Consider the following 23817-nt stretch of genomic DNA (forward strand, 5'->3'; position numbering starts at 1 on the left):
TTCAGGAGAAACGAGACAGACATCCCCTCACTCTGCCACCCACCCGCCCGACTGAAAGCCAGCCATTAGACATGCACAGATAGTTCTGAGGGTCTGTCTGTGATGTCATAAAGGGCCTGCTGATCAATAGGCAGCTTTCTGATTGGCTACTGTATTTGATTGACAGATGGAAGCTGGCAGCTGATTGGCTGTTTAGCCTAAAGTGCTTTACACACCTCCCTGATGGTACCACTGGCTAAGACTCCACCTCAGCTCATTGGGTAATGAAAAATTTAGTACAATTGATGGATGAAAGCAGGCAGGCCGGCCATTTTGGGACGCTCATTGGACTTGTTTAATGCAATGCACCTTTGTATTTTCACATGCATTCGCTTCATGCTGTAACCACTGTGCATAAAAATTTGGAAACATGGCATACAGTGTATTATTTGGTGTCTAAGTCATATTTCCCATATTTTCCCTTCCCAGATACAGGCCCGTTTGAGTGTTTGGGGCACTTTTTAGCTAAAATCATCCTACAGGGCCTAACTGCATATGCTAAAGCCTGCCTATTTTGAATGGTGTAGTTGCCCCTGCAACCTCCAAAAATTTAAGGATTTACTTCCCCAATAACCTGCTAACTCACCCCTGAAATACATACTTATTCACGCTATTTTGTTAATTGGACTGATTTCTCATTTGAAATGCCCATTTTTGGGGGGCCAGAAATGTGCGTCTTTAAAAGGTGATTTCTACGATACCCCACTTTTACGCGTCGGACCTCAACTTTTCCCGTAAACGCAGAAAAAACGCAATTTTCAGGAGAAACGAGACAGACATCCCCTCCCTCTGCCACCCACCCGCCCAACTGAAAGCCAGCCATTAGACATGCACAGATAGTTCTGAGGGTCTGTCTGTGATGTCATAAAGGGCCTGCTGATCAATGGGCAGCTTTCTGATTGGCTGCTGTATTTGATTGACAGATGGAAGCTGGCAGCTGATTGGCTGTCTAGCCTAAAGTGCTTTACACACCTCCCTGATGGTACCACTGGCTAAGACTCCACCTCAGCTCATTGGGTAATGAAAAATTTAGAACAATTGATGGATGAAAGCAGGCAGGCAGGCCATTTTGGGACGCTCAGTGGACTTGTTTAATGCAATGCACCTTTGTATATTCACATGCATTCGCTTCATGCTGTAACCACTGTGCATAAAAATTTGGAAACATGGCATACAGTGTATTATTTGGTGTCTAAGTCATATTTCCCATATTTTCCCTTCCCAGATACAAGCCCGTTTGAGTGTTTGGGGCACTTTTTAGCTAAAATCATCCTACAGGGCCTAAGTGCATATGCTAAAGCCTGCCTATTTTGAATGGTGTAGTTGCCCCTGCAACCTCCAAAAATATCATTATTTACTTCCCCAATAACCTGCTAACTCACCCCTGAAATACATACTTATTCACCCTATTTTGTTAATTGGACTCATTTCTCATTTGAAATGCCCATTTTTTGGGGGCCAGAAATGTGCGTCTTTAAAAGGTGATTTCTACGATACCCCACTTTTGCGCGTCGGACCTCAACTTTTCCCGTAAACGCAGAAAAACCGCAATTTTCAGAAGAAACGAGACAGACATCCCCTCCCTCTGCCACCCACCCGCCCAACTGACAGCCAGCCATTAGACATGCACAGATAGTTCTGAGGGTCTGTCTGTGATGTCATAAAGGGCCTGCTGATCAATGGGCAGCTTTCTGATTGGCTGCTGTATTTGATTGACAGATGGAAGCTGGCAGCTGATTGTCTGTCTAGCCTAAAGTGCGTTACACACCTCCCTGATGGTACCACTGGCTAAGACTCCACCTCAGCTCATTGGGTAATGAAAAATTTAGAACAATTGATGGATGAAAGCAGGCAGGCCGGCCATTTTGGGACGCTCATTGGACTTATTTAATGCAATGCACCTTTGTATATTCACATGCATTCGCTTCATGCTGTAACCACTGTGCATAAAAATTTGGAAACATGGCATACAGTGTATCATTTGGTGTCTAAGTCATGTTTCCCTTATTTTCCCTTCCCAGATACAAGCCCGTTTGAGTGTTTGGGGCACTTTTTAGCTAAAATCATCCTACAGGGCCTAACTGCATATGCTAAAGCCTGCCTATTTTGAAGGGTGTAGTTGCCCCTGCAACCTCCAAAAATATCAGGATTTACTTCCCCAATAACCTGCTAACTCACCCCTGAAATACATACTTATTCACCCTATTTTGTTAATTGGACTCATTTCTCATTTGAAATGCCCATTTTTGGGGGGGAAAAAATGTGCGTCTTTAAAAGGTGATTTCTACGATACCCCACTTTTGCGCGTCGGACCTCAACTTTTCCCGTAAACGCAGAAAAACCGCAATTTTCAGGAGAAAGGAGACAGACATCCCCTCCCTCTGCCACCCACCCGCCCAACTGACAGCCAGCCATTAGACATGCACAGATAGTTCTGAGGGTCTGTCTGTGATGTCATAAAGGGCCTGCTGATCAATGGGCAGCTTTCTGATTGGCTACTGTATTTGATTGACAGATGGAAGCTGGCAGCTGATTGGCTGTTTAGCCTAAAGTGCTTTACACACCTCCCTGATGGTACCACTGGCTAAGACTCCACCTCAGCTCATTGGGTAATGAAAAATTTAGAACAATTGATGGATGAAAGCAGGCAGGCCGGCCATTTTGGGACGCTCATTGGACTTGTTTAATGCAATGCACCTTTGCATTTTCACATGCATTCGCTTCATGCTGTAACCACTGTGCATAAAAATTTAGAAACATGGCATACAGTGTATTATTTGGTGTCTAAGTCATATTTCCCATATTTTCCCTTCCCAGATACAAGCCCGTTTGAGTGTTTGGGGCACTTTTTAGCTAAAATCATCCTACAGGGCCTAACTGTATATGCTAAAGCCTGCCTATTTTGAATGGTGTAGTTGCCCCTGCAACCTCCAAAAATATCAGTATTTAATTCCCCAATAACCTGCTAACTCACCCCTGAAATACATACTTATTCACCCTATTTTGTTAATTGGACTCATTTCTCATTTGAATTGCCCATTTTTGGGGGGCCAGAAATGTGCGTCTTTAAAAGGTGATTTCTACGATACCCCACTTTTGCGCGTCGGACCTCAACTTTTCCCGTAAACGCAGAAAAAACGCAATTTTCAGGAGAAACGAGACAGACATCCCCTCCCTCTGCCACCCACCCGCCCAACTGACAGCCAGCCATTAGACATGCACAGATAGTTCTGAGGGTCTGTCTGTGATGTCATAAAGGGCCTGCTGATCAATGGGCAGCTTTCTGATTGGCTGCTGTATTTGATTGACAGATGGAAGCTGGCAGTTGATTGGCTGTCTAGCCTAAAGTGCGTTACACACCTCCCTGATGGTACCACTGGCTAAGACTCCACCTCAGCTCATTGGGTAATGAAAAATTTAGAACAATTGATGGATGAAAGCAGGCAGGCCGGCCATTTTGGGACGCTCAGTGGACTTGTTTAATGCAATGCACCTTTGTATATTCACATGCATTCGCTTCATGCTGTAACCACTGTTCATAAAAATTTGGAAACATGGCATACAGTGTATCATTTGGTGTCTAAGTCATGTTTCCCTTATTTTCCCTTCCCAGATACAAGACCGTTTGAGTGTTTGGGGCACTTTTTAGCTAAAATCATCCTACAGGGCCTAACTGCATATGCTAAAGCCTGCCTATTTTGAAGGGTGTAGTTGCCCCTGCAACCTCCAAAAATATCAGTATTTACTTCCCCAATAACCTGCTAACTCACCCCTGAAATACATACTTATTCACCCTATTTTGTTAATTGGACTCATTTCTCATTTGAATTGCCCATTTTTGGGGGGCCAGAAATGTGCGTCTTTAAAAGTTGATTTCTACGATACCCCAGTTTTGCGCGTCGGACCTCAACTTTTCCCGTAATTGCAGAAAAACCTCAATTTTCAGGAGAAACGAGACAGACATCCCCTCCCTCTGCCACCCACCCGCCCAACTGAAAGCCAGCCATTAGACATGCACAGATAGTTCTGAGGGTCTGTCTGTGATGTCATAAAGGGCCTGCTGATCAATGGGCAGCTTTCTGATTGGCTACTGTATTTGATTGACAGATGGAAGCTGGCAGCTGATTGGCTGTTTAGCCTAAAGTGCTTTACACACCTCCCTGAAGGTACCACTGGCTAAGACTCCACCTCAGCTCATTGGGTAATGAAAAATTTTGAACAATTGATGGATGAAAGCAGGCAGGCCGGCCATTTTGGGACGCTCAGTGGACTTGTTTAATGCAATGCACCTTTGTATATTCACATGCATTCGCTTCATGCTGTAACCACTGTGCATAAAAATTTGGAAACATGGCATACAGTGTATCATTTGGTGTCTAAGTCATGTTTCCCTTATTTTCCCTTCCCAGATACAAGCCCGTTTGAGTGTTTGGGGCACTTTTTAGCTAAAATCATCCTACAGGGCCTAACTGCATATGCTAAAGCCTGCCTATTTTGAAGGGTGTAGTTGCCCCTGCAACCTCCAAAAATATCAGGATTTACTTCCCCAATAACCTGCTAACTCACCCCTGAAATACATACTTATTCACCCTATTTTGTTAATTGGACTCATTTCTCATTTGAAATGCCCATTTTTGGGGGGAAAGAAATGTGCGTCTTTAAAAGGTGATTTCTACGATACCCCACTTTTGCGCGTCGGACCTCAACTTTTCCGGTAAACGCAGAAAAACCGCAATTTTCAGGAGAAACGAGACAGACATCCCCTCCCTCTGCCACCCACCCGCCCAACTGACAGCCAGCCATTAGACATGCACAGATAGTTCTGAGGGTCTGTCTGTGATGTCATAAAGGGCCTGCTGATCAATGGGCAGCTTTCTGATTGGCTGCTGTATTTGATTGACAGATGGAAGCTGGCAGCTGATTGGCTGTCTAGCCTAAAGTGCTTTACACACCTCCCTGATGGTACCACTGGCTAAGACTCCACCTCAGCTCATTGGGTAATGAAAAAATTAGAACAATTGATGGATGAAAGCAGGCAGGCCGGCCATTTTGGGACGCTCATTGGACTTGTTTAATGCAATGCACCTTTGTATATTCACATGCATTCGCTTCATGCTGTAACCACTGTGCATAAAAATTTGGAAACATGGCATACAGTGTATCATTTGGTGTCTAAGTCATGTTTCCCATATTTTCCCTTCCCAGATACAAGCCCGTTTGAGTGTTTGGGGCACTTTTTAGCTAAAATCATCCTACAGGGCCTAACTGCAAATGCTAAAGCCTGCCTATTTTGAATGGTGTAGTGGCCCCTGCAACCTCCAAAAATATCAGGACTTACTTCCGCAATAACCTGCTAACTCACCCCTGAAATACATACTTATTCACCCTATTTTGTTCATTGGACTCATTTCTCATTTGAAATGCCCATTTTTGGGGGGCCAGAAATGTGCGTCTTTAAAAGGTGATTTATACGATACCCCACTTTTGCGCGTCGGACCTCAACTTTTCCCGTAAACGCAGAAAAACCGCAATTTTCAGGAGAAACGAGACAGACATCCCCTCCCTCTGCCACCCACCCGCCCAACTGACAGCCAGCCATTAGACATGCGCAGGTAGTTCTGAGGGTCTGTCTGTGATGTCATAAAGGGCCTGCTGATCAATGGGCAGCTTTCAAATTGGCTGCTGTATTTGATTGACAGATGGAAGCTGGCAGCTGATTGGCTGTCTAGCCTAAAGTGCTTTACACACCTCCCTGATGATACCACCTCAGCTCATTGGGTAATGAAAAATTTAGAACAATTGATGGATGAAAGCAGGCAGGCCGGCCATTTTGGGACGCTCAGTGGACTTGTTTAATGCAATGCACCTTTGTATATTCACATGCATTCGCTTCATGCTGTAACCACTGTTCATAAAAATTTGGAAACATGGCATACAGTGTATCATTTGGTGTCTAAGTCATGTTTCCCATATTTTCCCTTCCCAGATACAAGCCCGTTTGAGTGTTTGGGGCACTTTTTAGCTAAAATCATCCTACAGGGCCTAACTGCAAATGCTAAAGCCTGCCTATTTTGAATGGTGTAGTGGCCCCTGCAACCTCCAAAAATATCAGGACTTACTTCCCCAATAACCTGCTAACTCACCCCTGAAATACATACTTATTCACCCAATTTTGTTCATTGGACTAATTTCTCATTTTAAATGCCCATTTTTGGGGGGCCAGAAATGTGCGTCTTTAAAAGTTGATTTCTACAATACCCCAGTTTTGCGCGTCGGACCTCAACTTTTCCCGTAAACGCAGAAAAACCGCAATTTTCAGGAGAAAGGAGACAGACATCCCCTCCCTCTGCCACCCACCCGCCCAACTGAAAGCCAGCCATTAGACATGCACAGATAGTTCTGAGGGTCTGTCTGTGATGTCATAAAGGGCCTGCTGATCAATGGGCAGCTTTCTGATTGGCTACTGTATTTGATTGACAGATGGAAGCTGGCAGCTGATTGGCTGTTTAGCCTAAAGTGCTTTACACACCTCCCTGATGGTACCACTGGCTAAGACTCCACCTCAGCTCATTGGGTAATGAAAAATTTAGAACAATTGATGGATGAAAGCAGGCAGGCCGGCCATTTTGGGACGCTCATTGGACTTGTTTAATGCAATGCACCTTTGCATTTTCACATGCATTCGCTTCATGCTGTAACCACTGTGCATAAAAATTTGGAAACATGGCATACAGTGTATTATTTGGTGTCTAAGTCATATTTCCCATATTTTCCCTTCCCAGATACAAGCCCGTTTGAGTGTTTGGGGCACTTTTTAGCTAAAATCATCCTACAGGGCCCAACTGCATATGCTAAAGCCTGCCTATTTTGAATGGTGTAGTTGCCCCTGCAACCTCCAAAAATATCATTATTTAATTCCCCAATAACCTGCTAACTCACCCCTGAAATACATACTTATTCACCCTATTTTGTTAATTGGACTCATTTCTCATTTGAATTGCCCATTTTTTGGGGGCCAGAAATGTGCGTCTTTAAAAGGTGATTTCTACGATACCCCACTTTTGCGCGTCGGACCTCAACTTTTCCCGTAAACGCAGAAAAACCGCAATTTTCAGGAGAAACGAGACAGACATCCCCTCCCTCTGCCACCCACCCGCCCAACTGACAGCCAGCCATTAGACATGCACAGATAGTTCTGAGGGTCTGTCTGTGATGTCATAAAGGGCCTGCTGATCAATGGGCAGCTTTCTGATTGGCTGCTGTATTTGATTGACAGATGGAAGCTGGCAGTTGATTGGCTGTCTAGCCTAAAGTGCGTTACACACCTCCCTGATGGTACCACTGGCTAAGACTCCACCTCAGCTCATTGGGTAATGAAAAATTTAGAACAATTGATGGATGAAAGCAGGCAGGCCGGCCATTTTGGGACGCTCAGGGAACTTGTTTAATGCAATGCACCTTTGTATATTCACATGCATTCACTTCATGCTGTAACCACTGTGCATAAAAATTTGGAAACATGGCATACAGTGTATCATTTGGTGTCTAAGTCATGTTTCCCTTATTTTCCCTTCCCAGATACAAGCCCTTTTGAGTGTTTGGGGCACTTTTTAGCTAAAATCATCCTACAGGGCCTAACTGCATATGCTAAAGCCTGCCTATTTTGAAGGGTGTATTTGCCCCTGCAACCTCCAAAAATATCAGGATTTACTTCCCCAATAACCTGCTAACTCACCCCTGAAATGCATACTTATTCACCCTATTTTGTTAATTGGACTCATTTCTCATTTGAAATGCCCATTTTTGGGGGGAAAGAAATGTGCGTCTTTAAAAGGTGATTTCTACGATACCCCACTTTTGCGCGTCGGACCTCAACTTTTCCCGTAAACGCAGAAAAACTGCAATTTTCAGGAGAAACGAGACAGACATCCCCTCCCTCTGCCACCCACCCGCCCAACTGACAGCCAGCCATTAGACATGCACAGATAGTTCTGAGGGTCTGTCTGTGATGTCATAAAGGGCCTGCTGATCAATGGGCAGCTTTCTGATTGGCTGCTGTATTTGATTGACAGATGGAAGCTGGCAGCTGATTGGCTGTCTAGCCTAAAGTGCTTTACACACCTCCCTGATGGTACCACTGGCTAAGACTCCACCTCAGCTCATTGGGTAATGAAAAATTTAGAACAATTGATGGATGAAAGCAGGCAGGCCGGCCATTTTGGGACGCTCAGTGGACTTGTTTAATGCAATGCACCTTTGTATTTTCACATGCATTCGCTTCATGCTGTAACCACTGTGCATAAAAATTTGGAAACATGGCATACAGTGTATCATTTGGTGTCTAAGTCATGTTTCCCATATTTTCCCTTCCCAGATACAAGCCCGTTAGAGTGTTTGGGGCACTTTTTAGCTAAAATCATCCTACAGGGCCTAACTGCATATGCTAAAGCCTGCCTATTTTGAAGGGTGTAGTTGCCCCTGCAACCTCCAAAAATATCAGGATTTACTTCCCCAATAACCTGCTAACTCACCCCTGAAATACATACTTATTCACCCAATTTTGTTAATTGGACTCATTTCTCATTTGAAATGCCCATTTTTGGGGGGGAAAAATGTGCGTCTTTAAAAGGTGATTTCTACGATACCCCACTTTTGCGCGTCGGACCTCAACTTTTCCTGTAATTGCAGAAAAACCGCAATTTTCAGGAGAAACGAGACAGACATCCCCTCCCTCTGCCACCCACCCGCCCAACTGAAAGCCAGCCATTAGACATGCACAGATAGTTCTGAGGGTCTGTCTGTGATGTCATAAAGGGCCTGCTGATCAATGGGCAGCTTTCTGATTGGCTACTGTATTTGATTGACAGATGGAAGCTGGCAGCTGATTGGCTGTTTAGCCTAAAGTGCTTTACACACCTCCCTGATGGTACCACTGGCAAAGACTCCACCTCAGCTCATTGGGTAATGAAAAATTTAGAACAATTGATGGATGAAAGCAGGCAGGCCGGCCATTTTGGGACGCTCAGTGGACTTGTTTAATGCAATGCACCTTTGTATATTCACATGCATTCGCTTCATGCTGTAACCACTGTGCATAAAAATTTGGAAACATGGCATACAGTGTATCATTTGGTGTCTAAGTCATGTTTCCCTTATTTTCCCTTCCCAGATACAAGCCCGTTTGAGTGTTTGGGGCACTTTTTAGCTAAAATCATCCTACAGGGCCTAACTGCATATGCTAAAGCCTGCCTATTTTGAAGGGTGTAGTTGCCCCTGCAACCTCCAAAAATATCAGGATTTACTTCCCCAATAACCTGCTAACTCACCCCTGAAATACATACTTATTCACGCTATTTTGTTCATTGGACTCATTTCTCATTTGAAATGCCCATTTTTGGGGGGAAAGAAATGTGCGTCTTTAAAAGGTGATTTCTACGATACCCCACTTTTGCGCGTCGGACCTCAACTTTTCCCGTAAACGCAGAAAAACCGCAATTTTCAGGAGAAACGAGACAGACATCCCCTCCCTCTGCCACCCACCCGCCCAACTGACAGCCAGCCATTAGACATGCACAGATAGTTCTGAGGGTCTGTCTGTGATGTCATAAAGGGCCTGCTGATCAATGGGCAGCTTTCTGATTGGCTGCTGTATTTGATTGACAGATGGAAGCTGGCAGCTGATTGGCTGTCTAGCCTAAAGTGCTTTACACACCTCCCTGATGGTACCACTGGCTAAGACTCCACCTCAGCTCATTGGGTAATGAAAAATTTAGAACAATTGATGGATGAAAGCAGGCAGGCCGGCCATTTTGGGACGCTCATTGGACTTGTTTAATGCAATGCACCTTTGTATTTTCACATGTATTTGCTTCATGCTGTAACCACTGTGCATAAAAATTTGGAAACATGGCATACAGTGTATCATTTGGTGTCTAAGTCATGTTTCCCATATTTTCCCTTCCCAGATACTAGCCCGTTTGAGTCACTTTTTATCTAAAATCATCCTACAGGGCCTAACTGCATATGCTAAAGCCTGCCTATTTTGAATGGTGTAGTTGCCCCTGCAACCTCCAAAAATATCAGTATTTACTTCCCCAATAACCTGCTAACTCACCCCTGAAATACATACTTATTCACCCTATTTTGTTAATTGGACTCATTTCTCATTTGAATTGCCCATTTTTGGGGGGGCAGAAATGTGCGTCTTTAAAAGTTGATTTCTACGATACCCCAGTTTTGCGCGTCGGACCTCAACTTTTCCCGTAATTGCAGAAAAACCGCAATTTTCAGGAGAAACGAGACAGACATCCCCTCCCTCTGCCACCCACCCGCCCAACTGAAAGCCAGCCATTAGACATGCACAGATAGTTCTGAGGGTCTGTCTGTGATGTCATAAAGGGCCTGCTGATCAATGGGCAGCTTTCTGATTGGCTACTGTATTTGATTGACAGATGGAAGCTGGCAGCTGATTGGCTGTTTAGCCTAAAGTGCGTTACACACCTCCCTGATGGTACCACTGGCTAAGACTCCACCTCAGCTCATTGGGTAATGAAAAATTTAGAACAATTGATGGATGAAAGCAGGCAGGCCGGCCATTTTGGGACGCTCATTGGACTTGTTTAATGCAATGCACCTTTGCATTTTCACATGCATTCGCTTCATGCTGTAACCACTGTGCATACAAATTTGGAAACATGGCATACAGTGTATTATTTGGTGTCTAAGTCATATTTCCCATATTTTCCCTTCCCAGATACAAGCCCGTTTGAGTGTTTGGGGCACTTTTTAGCTAAAATCATCCTACAGGGCCTAACTGCATATGCTAAAGCCTGCCTATTTTGAATGGTGTAGTTGCCCCTGCAACCTCCAAAAATATCAGGATTTACTTCCCCAATAACCTGCTAACTCATCCCTGAAATACATACTTATTCACCCTATTTTGTTAATTGGACTGATTTCTCATTTGAAATGCCCATTTTTGGGGGGCCAGAAATGTGCGTCTTTAAAAGGTGATTTCTACGATACCCCACTTTTGCGCGTCGGACCTAAACTTTTCCCGTAATTGCAGAAAAAACGCAATTTTCAGGAGAAACGAGACAGACATCCCCTCCCTCTGCCACCCACCCGCCCAACTGAAAGCCAGCCATTAGACATGCACAGATAGTTCTGAGGGTCTGTCTGTGATGTCATAAAGGGCCTGCTGATCAATGGGCAGCTTTCTGATTGGCTACTGTATTTGATTGACAGATGGAAGCTGGCAGCTGATTGGCTGTTTAGCCTAAAGTGCTTTACACACCTCCCTGAAGGTACCACTGGCTAAGACTCCACCTCAGCTCATTGGGTAATGAAAAATTTTGAACAATTGATGGATGAAAGCAGGCAGGCCGGCCATTTTGGGACGCTCAGTGGACTTGTTTAATGCAATGCACCTTTGTATATTCACATGCATTCGCTTCATGCTGTAACCACTGTGCAAAAAAATTTGGAAACATGGCATACAGTGTATCATTTGGTGTCTAAGTCATGTTTCCCTTATTTTCCCTTCCCAGATACAAGCCCGTTTGAGTGTTTGGGGCCCTTTTTAGCTAAAATCATCCTACAGGGCCTAACTGCATATGCTAAAGCCTGCCTATTTTGAAGGGTGTAGTTGCCCCTGCAACCTCCAAAAATATCAGGATTTACTTCCCCAATAACCTGCTAACTCACCCCTGAAATACATACTTATTCACCCTATTTTGTTAATTGGACTCATTTCTCATTTGAAATGCCCATTTTTGGGGGGCCAGAAATGTGCGTCTTTAAAAGGTGATTCTACGATACCCCACTTTTGCGCGTCGGACCTCAACTTTTCCGGTAAACGCAGAAAAACCGCAATTTTCAGGAGAAACGAGACAGACATCCCCTCCCTCTGCCACCCACCCGCCCAACTGACAGCCAGCCATTAGACATGCACAGATAGTTCTGAGGGTCTGTCTGTGATGTCATAAAGGGCCTGCTGATCAATGGGCAGCTTTCTGATTGGCTGCTGTATTTGATTGACAGATGGAAGCTGGCAGCTGATTGGCTGTCTAGCCTAAAGTGCTTTACACACCTCCCTGATGGTACCACTGGCTAAGACTCCACCTCAGCTCATTGGGTAATGAAAAAATTAGAACAATTGATAGATGAAAGCAGACAGGCCGGCCATTTCGGGACGCTCATTGGACTTGTTTAATGCAATGCACCTTTGTATATTCACATGCATTCGCTTCATGCTGTAACCACTGTGCATAAAAATTTGGAAACATGGCATACAGTGTATCATTTGGTGTCTAAGTCATGTTTCCCATATTTTCCCTTCCCAGATACAAGCCCGTTTGAGTGTTTGGGGCACTTTTTAGCTAAAATCATCCTACAGGGCCTAACTGCAAATGCTAAAGCCTGCCTATTTTGAATGGTGTAGTGGCCCCTGCAACCTCCAAAAATATCAGGACTTACTTCCGCAATAACGTGCTAACTCACCCCTGAAATACATACTTATTCACCCAATTTTGTTCATTGGACTCATTTCTCATTTTAAATGCCCATTTTTGGGGGGCCCGAAATGTGCGTCTTTAAAAGTTGATTTCTACGATACCCCAGTTTTGCGCGTCGGACCTCAACTTTTCCCGTAATTGCAGAAAAACCGCAATTTTCAGGAGAAAGGAGACAGACATCCCCTCCCTCTGCCACCCACCCGCCCAACTGAAAGCCAGCCATTAGACATGCACAGATAGTTCTGAGGGTCTGTCTGTGATGTCATAAAGGGCCTGCTGATCAATGGGCAGCTTTCTGATTGGCTACTGTATTTGATTGACAGATGGAAGCTGGCAGCTGATTGGCTGTTTAGCCTAAAGTGCTTTACACACCTCCCTGATGGTACCACTGGCTAAGACTCCACCTCAGCTCATTGGGTAATGAAAAATTTAGAACAATTGATGGATGAAAGCAGGCAGGCCGGCCATTTTGGGACGCTCATTGGACTTGTTTAATGCAATGCACCTTTGCATTTTCACATGCATTCGCTTCATGCTGTAACCACTTTGCATAAAAATTTGGAAACATGGCATACAGTGTATTATTTGGTGTCTAAGTCATATTTCCCATATTTTCCCTTCCCAGATACAAGCCCGTTTGAGTGTTTGGGGCACTTTTTAGCTAAAATCATCCTACAGGGCCTAACTGCATATGCTAAAGCCTGCCTATTTTGAATGGTGTAGTTGCCCCTGCAACCTCCAAAAATATCAGTATTTAATTCCCCAATAACCTGCTAACTCACCCCTGAAATACATACTTATTCACCCTATTTTGTTAATTGGACTCATTTCTCATTTGAATTGCCAATTTTTTGGGGGCCAGAAATGTGCGTCTTTAAAAGGTGATTTCTACGATACCCCACTTTTGCGCGTCGGACCTCAACTTTTCCCGTAAACGCAGAAAAACCGCAATTTTCAGGAGAAACGAGACAGACATCCCCTCCCTCTGCCACCCACCCGCCCAACTGACAGCCAGCCATTTGACATGCACAGATAGTTCTGAGGGTCTGTCTGTGATGTCATAAAGGGCCTGCTGATCAATGGGCAGCTTTCTGATTGGCTGCTGTATTTGATTGACAGATGGAAGCTGGCAGCTGATTGGCTGTCTAGCCTAAAGTGCTTTACACACCTCCCTGATGGTACCACTGGCTAAGACTCCACCTCAGCTCATTGGGTAATGAAAAATTTAGAACAATTGATGGATGAAAGCAGGCAGGCAGGCCATTTTGGGACGCTCAGTGGACTTGTTTAATGCAATGCACCTTTGTATATTCACATGCATTCGCTTCATGCTGTAACCACTGTGCATAAAAATTTGGAAACATGGCATACAGTGTATCATTTGGTGTCTATGTCATGTTTCCCTTATTTTCCCTTCCCAGATACAAGCCCGTTTGTGTGTTTGGGGCACTTTTTAGCTAAAATCATCCTACAGGGCCTAACTGCATATGCTAAAGCCTGCCTATTTTGAATGGTTTAGTTGCCCCTGCAACCTCCAAAAATATCAGGATTTACATCCCCAATAACCTGCTAACTCACCCCTGAAATACATACTTATTCACCCTATTTTGTTAATTGGACTCATTTCTCATTTGAAATGCCCATTTTTGGGGGGCCAGAAATGTGCGTCTTTAAAAGGTGATTTATATGATACCCCACTTTTGCGCGTCGGACCTTAACTTTTCCCGTAAACGCAGAAAAAACGCAATTTTCAGGAGAAACGAGACAGACATCCCCTCCCTCTGCCACCCACCCGCCCAACTGACAGCCAGCCATTAGACATGCGCAGGTAGTTCTGAGGGTCTGTCTGTGATGTCATAAAGGGCCTGCTGATCAATGGGCAGCTTTCAAATTGGCTGCTGTATTTGATTGACAGATGGAAGCTGGCAGCTGATTGGCTGTCTAGCCTAAAGTGCTTTACACACCTCCCTGATGATACCACTGGCTAAGACTCCACCTCAGCTCATTGGGTAATGAAAAATTTAGAACAATTGATGGATGAAAGCAGGCAGGCCGGCCATTTTGGGACGCTCAGTGGACTTGTTTAATGCAATGCACCTTTGTATATTCACATGCATTCGCTTCATGCTGTAACCACTGTGCATAAAAATTTGGAAACATGGCATACAGTGTATCATTTGGTGTCTAAGTCATGTTTCCCATATTTTCCCTTCCTAGATACAAGCCCGTTTGAGTGTTTAGGGCACTTTTTAGCTAAAATCATCCTACAGGGCCTAACTGCAAATGCTAAAGCCTGCCTATTTTGAATGGTGTAGTGGCCCCTGCAACCTCCAAAAATATCAGGACTTACTTCCCCAATAACCTGCTAACTCACCCCTGAAATACATACTTATTCACCCAATTTTGTTCAATGGACTCATTTCTCATTTTAAATGCCCATTTTTGGGGGGCCAGAAATGTGCGTCTTTAAAAGTTGATTTCTACGATACCCCAGTTTTGCGCGTCGGACCTCAACTTTTCCCGTAATTGCAGAAAAACCGCAATTTTCAGGAGAAAGGAGACAGACATCCCCTCCCTCTGCCACCCACCCGCCCAACTGAAAGCCAGCCATTAGACATGCACAGATAGTTCTGAGGGTCTGTCTGTGATGTCATAAAGGGCCTGCTGATCAATGGGCAGCTTTCTGATTGGCTACTGTATTTGATTGACAGATGGAAGCTGGCAGCTGATTGGCTGTTTAGCCTAAAGTGCTTTACACACCTCCCTGATGGTACCACTGGCTAAGACTCCACCTCAGCTCATTGGGTAATGAAAAATTTAGAACAATTGATGGATGAAAGCAGGCAGGCCGGCCATTTTGGGACGCTCATTGAACTTGTTTAATGCAATGCACCTTTGCATTTTCACATGCATTCGCTTCATGCTGTAACCACTGTGCATAAAAATTTGGAAACATGGCATACAGTGTATTATTTGGTGTCTAAGTCATATTTCCCATATTTTCCCTTCCCAGATACAAGCCCGTTTGAGTGTTTGGGGCACTTTTTAGCTAAAATAATCCTACAGGGCCTAACTGCATATGCTAAAGCCTGCCTATTTTGAATGGTGTAGTTGCCCCTGCAACCTCCAAAAATATCAGTATTTAATTCCCCAATAACCTGCTAACTCACCCCTGAAATACATACTTATTCACCCTATTTTGTTAATTGGACTCATTTCTCATTTGAATTGCCCATTTTTGGGGGGCCAGAAATGTGCGTCTTTAAAAGGTGATTTCTACGATACCCCACTTTTGCGCGTCGGACCTCAACTTTTCCCGTAAACGCAGAAAAACCGCAATTTTCAGGAGAAACGAGACAGACATCCCCTCCCTCTGCCACCCACCCGCCCAACTGACAGCCAGCCATTAGACATGCACAGATAGTTCTGAGGGTCTGTCTGTGATGTCATAAAGGGCCTGCTGATCAATGGGCAGCTTTCTGATTGGCTGCTGTATTTGATTGACAGATGGAAGCTGGCAGTTGATTGGCTGTCTAGCCTAAAGTGCGTTACACACCTCCCTGATGGTACCACTGGCTAAGACTCCACCTCAGCTCATTGGGTAATGAAAAATTTAGAACAATTGATGGATGAAAGCAGGCAGGCCGGCCATTTTGGGACGCTCAGTGGACTTGTTTAATGCAATGCACCTTTGTATATTCACATGCATTCGCTTCATGCTGTAACCACTGTGCATAAAAATTTGGAAACATGGCATACAGTGTATCATTTGGTGTCTAAGTCATGTTTCCCTTATTTTCCCTTCCCAGATACAAGCCCGTTTGAGTGTTTGGGGCACTTTTTAGCTAAAATCATCCTACAGGGCCTAACTGCATATGCTAAAGCCTGCCTATTTTGAAGGGTGTAGTTGCCCCTGCAACCTCCAAAAATATCAGGATTTACTTCCCCAATAACCTGCTAACTCACCCCTGAAATACATACTTATTCACCCTATTTTGTTAATTGGACTCATTTCTCATTTGAAATGCCCATTTTTTGGGGGGGAAAAATGTGCGTCTTTAAAAGGTGATTTCTACGATACCCCACTTTTGCGCGTCGGACCTCAACTTTTCCCGTAATTGCAGAAAAACCGCAATTTTCAGGAGAAACGAGACAGACATCCCCTCCCTCTGCCACCCACCCGCCCAACTGAAAGCCAGCCATTAGACATGCACAGATAGTTCTGAGGGTCTGTCTGTGATGTCATAAAGGGCCTGCTGATCAATGGGCAGCTTTCTGATTGGCTACTGTATTTGATTGACAGATGGAAGCTGGCAGCTGATTGGCTGTTTAGCCTAAAGTGCTTTACACACCTCCCTGATGGTTCCACTGGCTAAGACTCCACCTCAGCTCATTGGGTAATGAAAAATTTAGAACAATTGATGGATGAAAGCAGGCAGGCCGGCCATTTTGGGACGCTCAGTGGACTTGTTTAATGCAATGCACCTTTGTATATTCACATGCATTCGCTTCATGCTGTAACCACTGTGCATAAAAATTTGGAAACATGGCATACAGTGTATCATTTGGTGTCTAAGTCATGTTTCCCTTATTTTCCCTTCCCAGATACAAGCCTGTTTGAGTGTTTGGGGCACTTTTTAGCTAAAATCGTCCTACAGGGCCTAACTGCATATGCTAAAGCCTGCCTATTTTGAAGGGTGTAGTTGCCCCTGCAACCTCCAAAAATATCAGGATTTACTTCCCCAATAACCTGCTAACTCACCCCTGAAATATATACTTATTCACCCTATTTTGTTCATTGGACTCATTTCTCATTTGAAATGCCCATTTTTGGGGGGAAAGAAATGTGCGTCTTTAAAAGGTGATTTCTATGATACCCCACTTTTGCGCGTCGGACCTCAACTTTTCCCGTAAACGCAGAAAAACCGCAATTTTCAGGAGAAACGAGACAGACATCCCCTCCCTCTGCCACCCACCCGCCCAACTGACAGCCAGCCATTAGACATGCACAGATAGTTCTGAGGGTCTGTCTGTGATGTCATAAAGGGCCTGCTGATCAATGGGCAGCTTTCTGATTGGCTGCTGTATTTGATTGACAGATGGAAGCTGGCAGCTGATTGGCTGTCTAGCCTAAAGTGCTTTACACACCTCCCTGATGGTACCACTGGCTAAGACTCCACCTCAGCTCATTGGGTAATGAAAAATTTAGAACAATTGATGGATGAAAGCAGGCAGGCCGGCCATTTTGGGACGCTCATTGGACTTGTTTAATGCAATGCACCTTTGTATTTTCACATGTATTCGCTTCATGCTGTAACCACTGTGCATAAAAATTTGGAAACATGGCATACAGTGTATCATTTGGTGTCTAAGTCATGTTTCCCATATTTTCCCTTCCCAGATACTAGCCCGTTTGAGTGTTTGGGGCACTTTTTATCTAAAATCATCCTACAGGGCCTAACTGCATATGCTAAAGCCTGCCTATTTTGAATGGTGTAGTTGCCCCTGCAACCTCCAAAAATATCAGTATTTACTTCCCCAATAACCTGCTAACTCACCCCTGAAATACATACTTATTCACCCTATTTTGTTAATTGGACTCATTTCTCATTTGAATTGCCCATTTTTGGGGGGCCAGAAATGTGCGTCTTTAAAAGTTGATTTCTACGATACCCCAGTTTTGCGCGTCGGACCTCAACTTTTCCCGTAATTGCAGAAAAACCGCAATTTTCAGGAGAAACGAGACAGACATCCCCTCCCTCTGCCACCCACCCGCCCAACTGAAAGCCAGCCATTAGACATGCACAGATAGTTCTGAGGGTCTGTCTGTGATGTCATAAAGGGCCTGCTGATCAATGGGCAGTTTTCTGATTGGCTACTGTATTTGATTGACAGATGGAAGCTGGCAGCTATTTGGCTGTTTAGCCTAAAGTGCGTTACACACCTCCCTGATGGTACCACTGGCTAAGACTCCACCTCAGCTCATTGGGTAATGAAAAATTTAGAACAATTGATGGATGAAAGCAGGCAGGCCGGCCATTTTGGGACGCTCATTGGACTTGTTTAATGCAATGCACCTTTGCATTTTCACATGCATTCGCTTCATGCTGTAACCACTGTGCATAAAAATTTGGAAACATGGCATACAGTGTATTATTTGGTGTCTAAGTCATATTTCCCATATTTTCCCTTCCCAGATATAAGCCCGTTTGAGTGTTTGGGGCACTTTTTAGCTAAAATCATCCTACAGGGCCTAACTGCATATGCTAAAGCCTGCCTATTTTGAATGGTGTAGTTGCCCCTGCAACCTCCGAAAATATCAGGATTTACTTCCCCAATAACCTGCTAACTCATCCCTGAAATACATACTTATTCACCCTATTTTGTTCATTGGACTCATTTCTCATTTGAAATGCCCATTTTTGAGGGGAAGGAAATGTGCGTCTTTAAAAGGTGATTTCTACGATACCCCACTTTTGCGCGTCGGACCTCAACTTTTCCCGTAAACGCAGAAAAACCGCAATTTTCAGGAGAAACGAGACAGACATCCCCTCCCTCTGCCACCCACCCGCCCAACTGAAAGCCAGCCATTAGACATGCACAGATAGTTCTGAGGGTCTGTCTGTGATGTCATAAAGGGCCTGCTGATCAATGGGCAGTTTTCTGATTGGCTACTGTATTTGATTGACAGATGGAAGCTGGCAGCTGATTGGCTGTTTAGCCTAAAGTGCGTTACACACCTCCCTGATGGTACCACTGGCTAAGACTCCACCTCAGCTCATTGGGTAATGAAAAATTTAGAACAATTGATGGATGAAAGCAGGCAGGCCGGCCATTTTGGGACGCTCATTGGACTTGTTTAATGCAATGCACCTTTGCATTTTCACATGCATTCGCTTCATGCTGTAACCACTGTGCATAAAAATTTGGAAACATGGCATACAGTGTATTATTTGGTGTCTAAGTCATATTTCCCATATTTTCCCTTCCCAGATATAAGCCCGTTTGAGTGTTTGGGGCACTTTTTATCTAAAACCATCCTACAGGGCCTAACTGCATATGCTAAAGCCTGCCTATTTTGAATGGTGTAGTTGCCCCTGCAACCTCCAAATATATCAGTATTTACTTCCCCAATAACCTGCTAACTCACCCCTGAAATACATACTTATTCACCCTATTTTGTTAATTGGACTCATTTCTCATTTGAATTGCCCATTTTTGGGGGGCCAGAAATGTGCGTCTTTAAAAGTTGATTTCTACGATACCCCAGTTTTGCGCGTCGGACCTCAACTTTTCCCGTAAACGCAGAAAAACCGCAATTTTCAGGAGAAACGAGACAGACATCCCCTCCCTCTGCCACCCACCCGCCCAACTGACAGCCAGCCATTAGACATGCACAGATAGTTCTGAGGGTCTGTCTGTGATGTCATAAAGGGCCTGCTGATCAATGGGCAGCTTTCTGATTGGCTGCTGTATTTGATTAACAGATGGAAGCTGGCAGCTGATTGGCTGTCTAGCCTAAAGTGCTTTACACACCTCCCTGATGGTACCACTGGCTAAGACTCCACCTCAGCTCATTGGGTAATGAAAAATTTAGAACAATTGATGGATGAAAGCAGGCAGGCCGGCCATTTTGGGACGCTCATTGGACTTGTTTAATGCAATGCACCTTTGCATTTTCACATGCATTCGCTTCATGCTGTAACCACTGTGCATAAAAATTTGGAAACATGGCATACAGTGTATTATTTGGTGTCTAAGTCATATTTCCCATATTTTCACTTCCCAGATACAAGCCCGTTTGAGTGTTTGGGTCACTTTTTAGCTAAAATCATCCTACAGGGCCTAACTGCATATGCTAAAGCCTGCCTATTTTGAATGGTGTAGTTGCCCCTGCAACCTCCAAAAATATCAGGATTTACTTCCCCAATAACCTGCTAACTCACCCCTGAAATACATACTTATTCACCCTATTTTGTTAATTGGACTGATTTCTCATTTGAAATGCCCATTTTTGGGGGGCCAGAAATGTGCGTCTTTAAAAGGTGATTTCTACGATACCCCACTTTTGCGCGTCGGACCTCAACTTTTCCCGTAATTGCAGAAAAAACGCAATTTTCAGGAGAAACGAGACAGACATCCCCTCCCTCTGCCACCCACCCGCCCAACTGAAAGCCAGCCATTAGACATGCACAGATAGTTCTGAGGGTCTGTCTGTGATGTCATAAAGGGCCTGCTGATCAATGGGCAGCTTTCTGATTGGCTACTGTATTTGATTGACAGATGGAAGCTGGCAGCTGATTGGCTGTTTAGCCTAAAGTGCTTTACACACCTCCCTGAAGGTACCACTGGCTAAGACTCCACCTCAGCTCATTGGGTAATGAAAAATTTTGAACTATTGATGGATGAAAGCAGGCAGGCCGGCCATTTTGGGACGCTCAGTGGACTTGTTTAATGCAATGCACCTTTGTATATTCACATGCATTCGCTTCATGCTGTAACCACTGTGCATAAAAATTTGGAAACATGGCATACAGTGTATCATTTGGTGTCTAAGTCATGTTTCCCTTATTTTCCCTTCCCAGATACAAGCCCGTTTGAGTGTTTGGGGCACTTTTTAGCTAAAATCATCCTACAGGGCCTAACTGCATATGCTAAAGCCTGCCTATTTTGAAGGGTGTAGTTGCCCCTGCAACCTCCAAAAATATCAGGATTTACTTCCCCAATAACCTGCTAACTCACCCCTGAAATACATACTTATTCACCCTATTTTGTTAATTGGACTCATTTCTCATTTGAAATGCCCATTTTTGGGGGGAAAGAAATGTGCGTCTTTAAAAGGTGATTTCTACGATACCCCGCTTTTGCGCGTCGGACCTCAACTTTTCCCGTAAACGCAGAAAAACCGCAGTTTTCAGGAGAAACGAGACAGACATCCCCTCCCTCTGCCACCCACCCGCCCAACTGACAGTCAGCCATTAGACATGCACAGATAGTTCTGAGGGTCTGTCTGTGATGTCATAAAGGGCCTGCTGATCAATGGGCAGCTTTCTGATTGGCTGCTGTATTTGATTGACAGATGGAAGCTGGCAGCTGATTGGCTGTCTAGCCTAAAGTGCTTTACACACCTCCCTGATGGTACCACTGGCTAAGACTCCACCTCACCTCATTGGGTAATGAAAAATTTAGAACAATTGATGGATGAAAGCAGGCAGGCCGGCCATTTTGGGACGCTCATTGGACTTGTTTAATGCAATGCACCTTTGTATTTTCACATGTATTCGCTTCATGCTGTAACCACTGTGCATAAAAATTTGGAAACATGGCATACAGTGTATCATTTGGTGTCTAAGTCATGTTTCCCATATTTTCCCTTCCCAGATACTAGCCCGTTTGAGTGTTTGGGGCACTTTTTATCTAAAATCATCCTACAGGGCCTAACTGCATATGCTAAAGTCTGCCTATTTTGAATGGTGTAGTTGCCCCTGCAACCTCCAAAAATATCAGTATTTACTTCCCCAATAACCTGCTAACTCACCCCGGAAATACATACTTATTCACCCTATTTTGTTAATTGGACTCATTTCTCATTTGAATTGCCCATTTTTGGGGGGCCAGAAATGTGCGTCTTTAAAAGTTGATTTCTACAATACCCCAGTTTTGCTCGTCGGACCTCAACTTTTCCCGTAATTGCAGAAAAACCGCAATTTTCAGGAGAAACGAGACAGACATCCCCTCCCTCTGCCACCCACCCGCCCAACTGAAAGCCAGCCATTAGACATGCACAGATAGCTCTGAGGGTCTGTCTGTGATGTCATAAAGGGCCTGCTGATCAATGGGCAGCTTTCTGATTGGCTACTGTATTTGATTGACAGATGGAAGCTGGCAGCTGATTGGCTGTTTAGCCTAAAGTGCGTTACACACCTCCCTGATGGTACCACTGGCTAAGACTTCACCTCAGCTCATTGGGTAATGAAAAATTTAGAACAATTGATGGATGAAAGCAGGCAGGCCGGCCATTTTGGGACCCTCATTGGACTTGTTTAATGCAATGCACCTTTGCATTTTCACATGCATTCGCTTCATGCTGTAACCACTGTGCATAAAAATTTGGAAACATGGGATACAGTGTATCATTTGGTGTCTAAGTCATGTTTCCCATATTTTCCCTTCCCAGATACAAGCCCGTTTGAGTGTTTGGGGCACTTTTTAGCTAAAATCATCCTACAGGGCCTAACTGCATATGCTAAAGCCTGCCTATTTTGAATGGTGTAGTGGCCCCTGCAACCTCCAAAAATATCAGGACTTACTTCCCCAATAACCTGCTAACTCACCCCTGAAATACATACTTATTCACCCTATTTTGTTAATTGGACTCATTTTTCATTTGAAATGCCCATTTTTGGGGAGTTAGAAATGTGCGTCTTTAAAAGGTGATTTCTACGATACCCCACTTTTGCGCGTCGGACCTCAACTTTTCCCGTAAACGCAGAAAAACCGCAATTTTCAGGAGAAACGAGACAGACATCCCCTCCCTCTGCCACCCACCCGCCCAACTGACAGCCAGCCATTAGACATGCACAGATAGTTCTGAGGGTCTGTCTGTGATGTCATAAAGGGCCTGCTGATCAATGGGCAGCTTTCTGATTGGCTGCTGTATTTGATTGACAGATGGAAGCTGGCAGCTGATTGGCTGTCTAGCCTAAAGTGCTTTACACACCTCCCTGATGGTACCACTGGCTAAGACTCCACCTCAGCTCATTGGGTAATGAAAAATTTAGAACAATTGATGGATGAAAGCAGGCAGGCCGGCCATTTTGGGACGCTCATTGGACTTGTTTAATGCAATGCACCTTTGTATTTTCACATGCATTCGCTTCATGCTGTAACCACTGGGCATAAAAATTTGGAAACATGGCATACAGTGTATCATTTGGTGTCTAAGTCATGTTTCCCATGTTTTTCCTTCCCAGATACTAGCCCGTTTGAGTGTTTGGGGCACTTTTTAGCTAAAATCATCCTATGGGGCCTAACTGCATATGCTAAAGCCTGCCTATTTTGAATGGTCTAGTGGCCCCTGCAACCTCCAAAAATATCAGGACTTACTTCCCCAATAACCTGCTAACTCACCCCTGAAATACATACTTATTAACCCTATTTTGTTCATTGGACTCATTTCTCATTTGAAATGCCCATTTTTGGGGGGCCAGAAATTTGCGTCTTTAAAAGGTGATTTCTACGATACCCCTCTTTTGCGCGTCCG

This window comes from Crinia signifera, chromosome 6, assembly GCF_055691185.1.
Source record: "Crinia signifera chromosome 6, ASM5569118v1, whole genome shotgun sequence".
Lineage (NCBI taxonomy): Eukaryota > Metazoa > Chordata > Amphibia > Anura > Myobatrachidae > Crinia > Crinia signifera.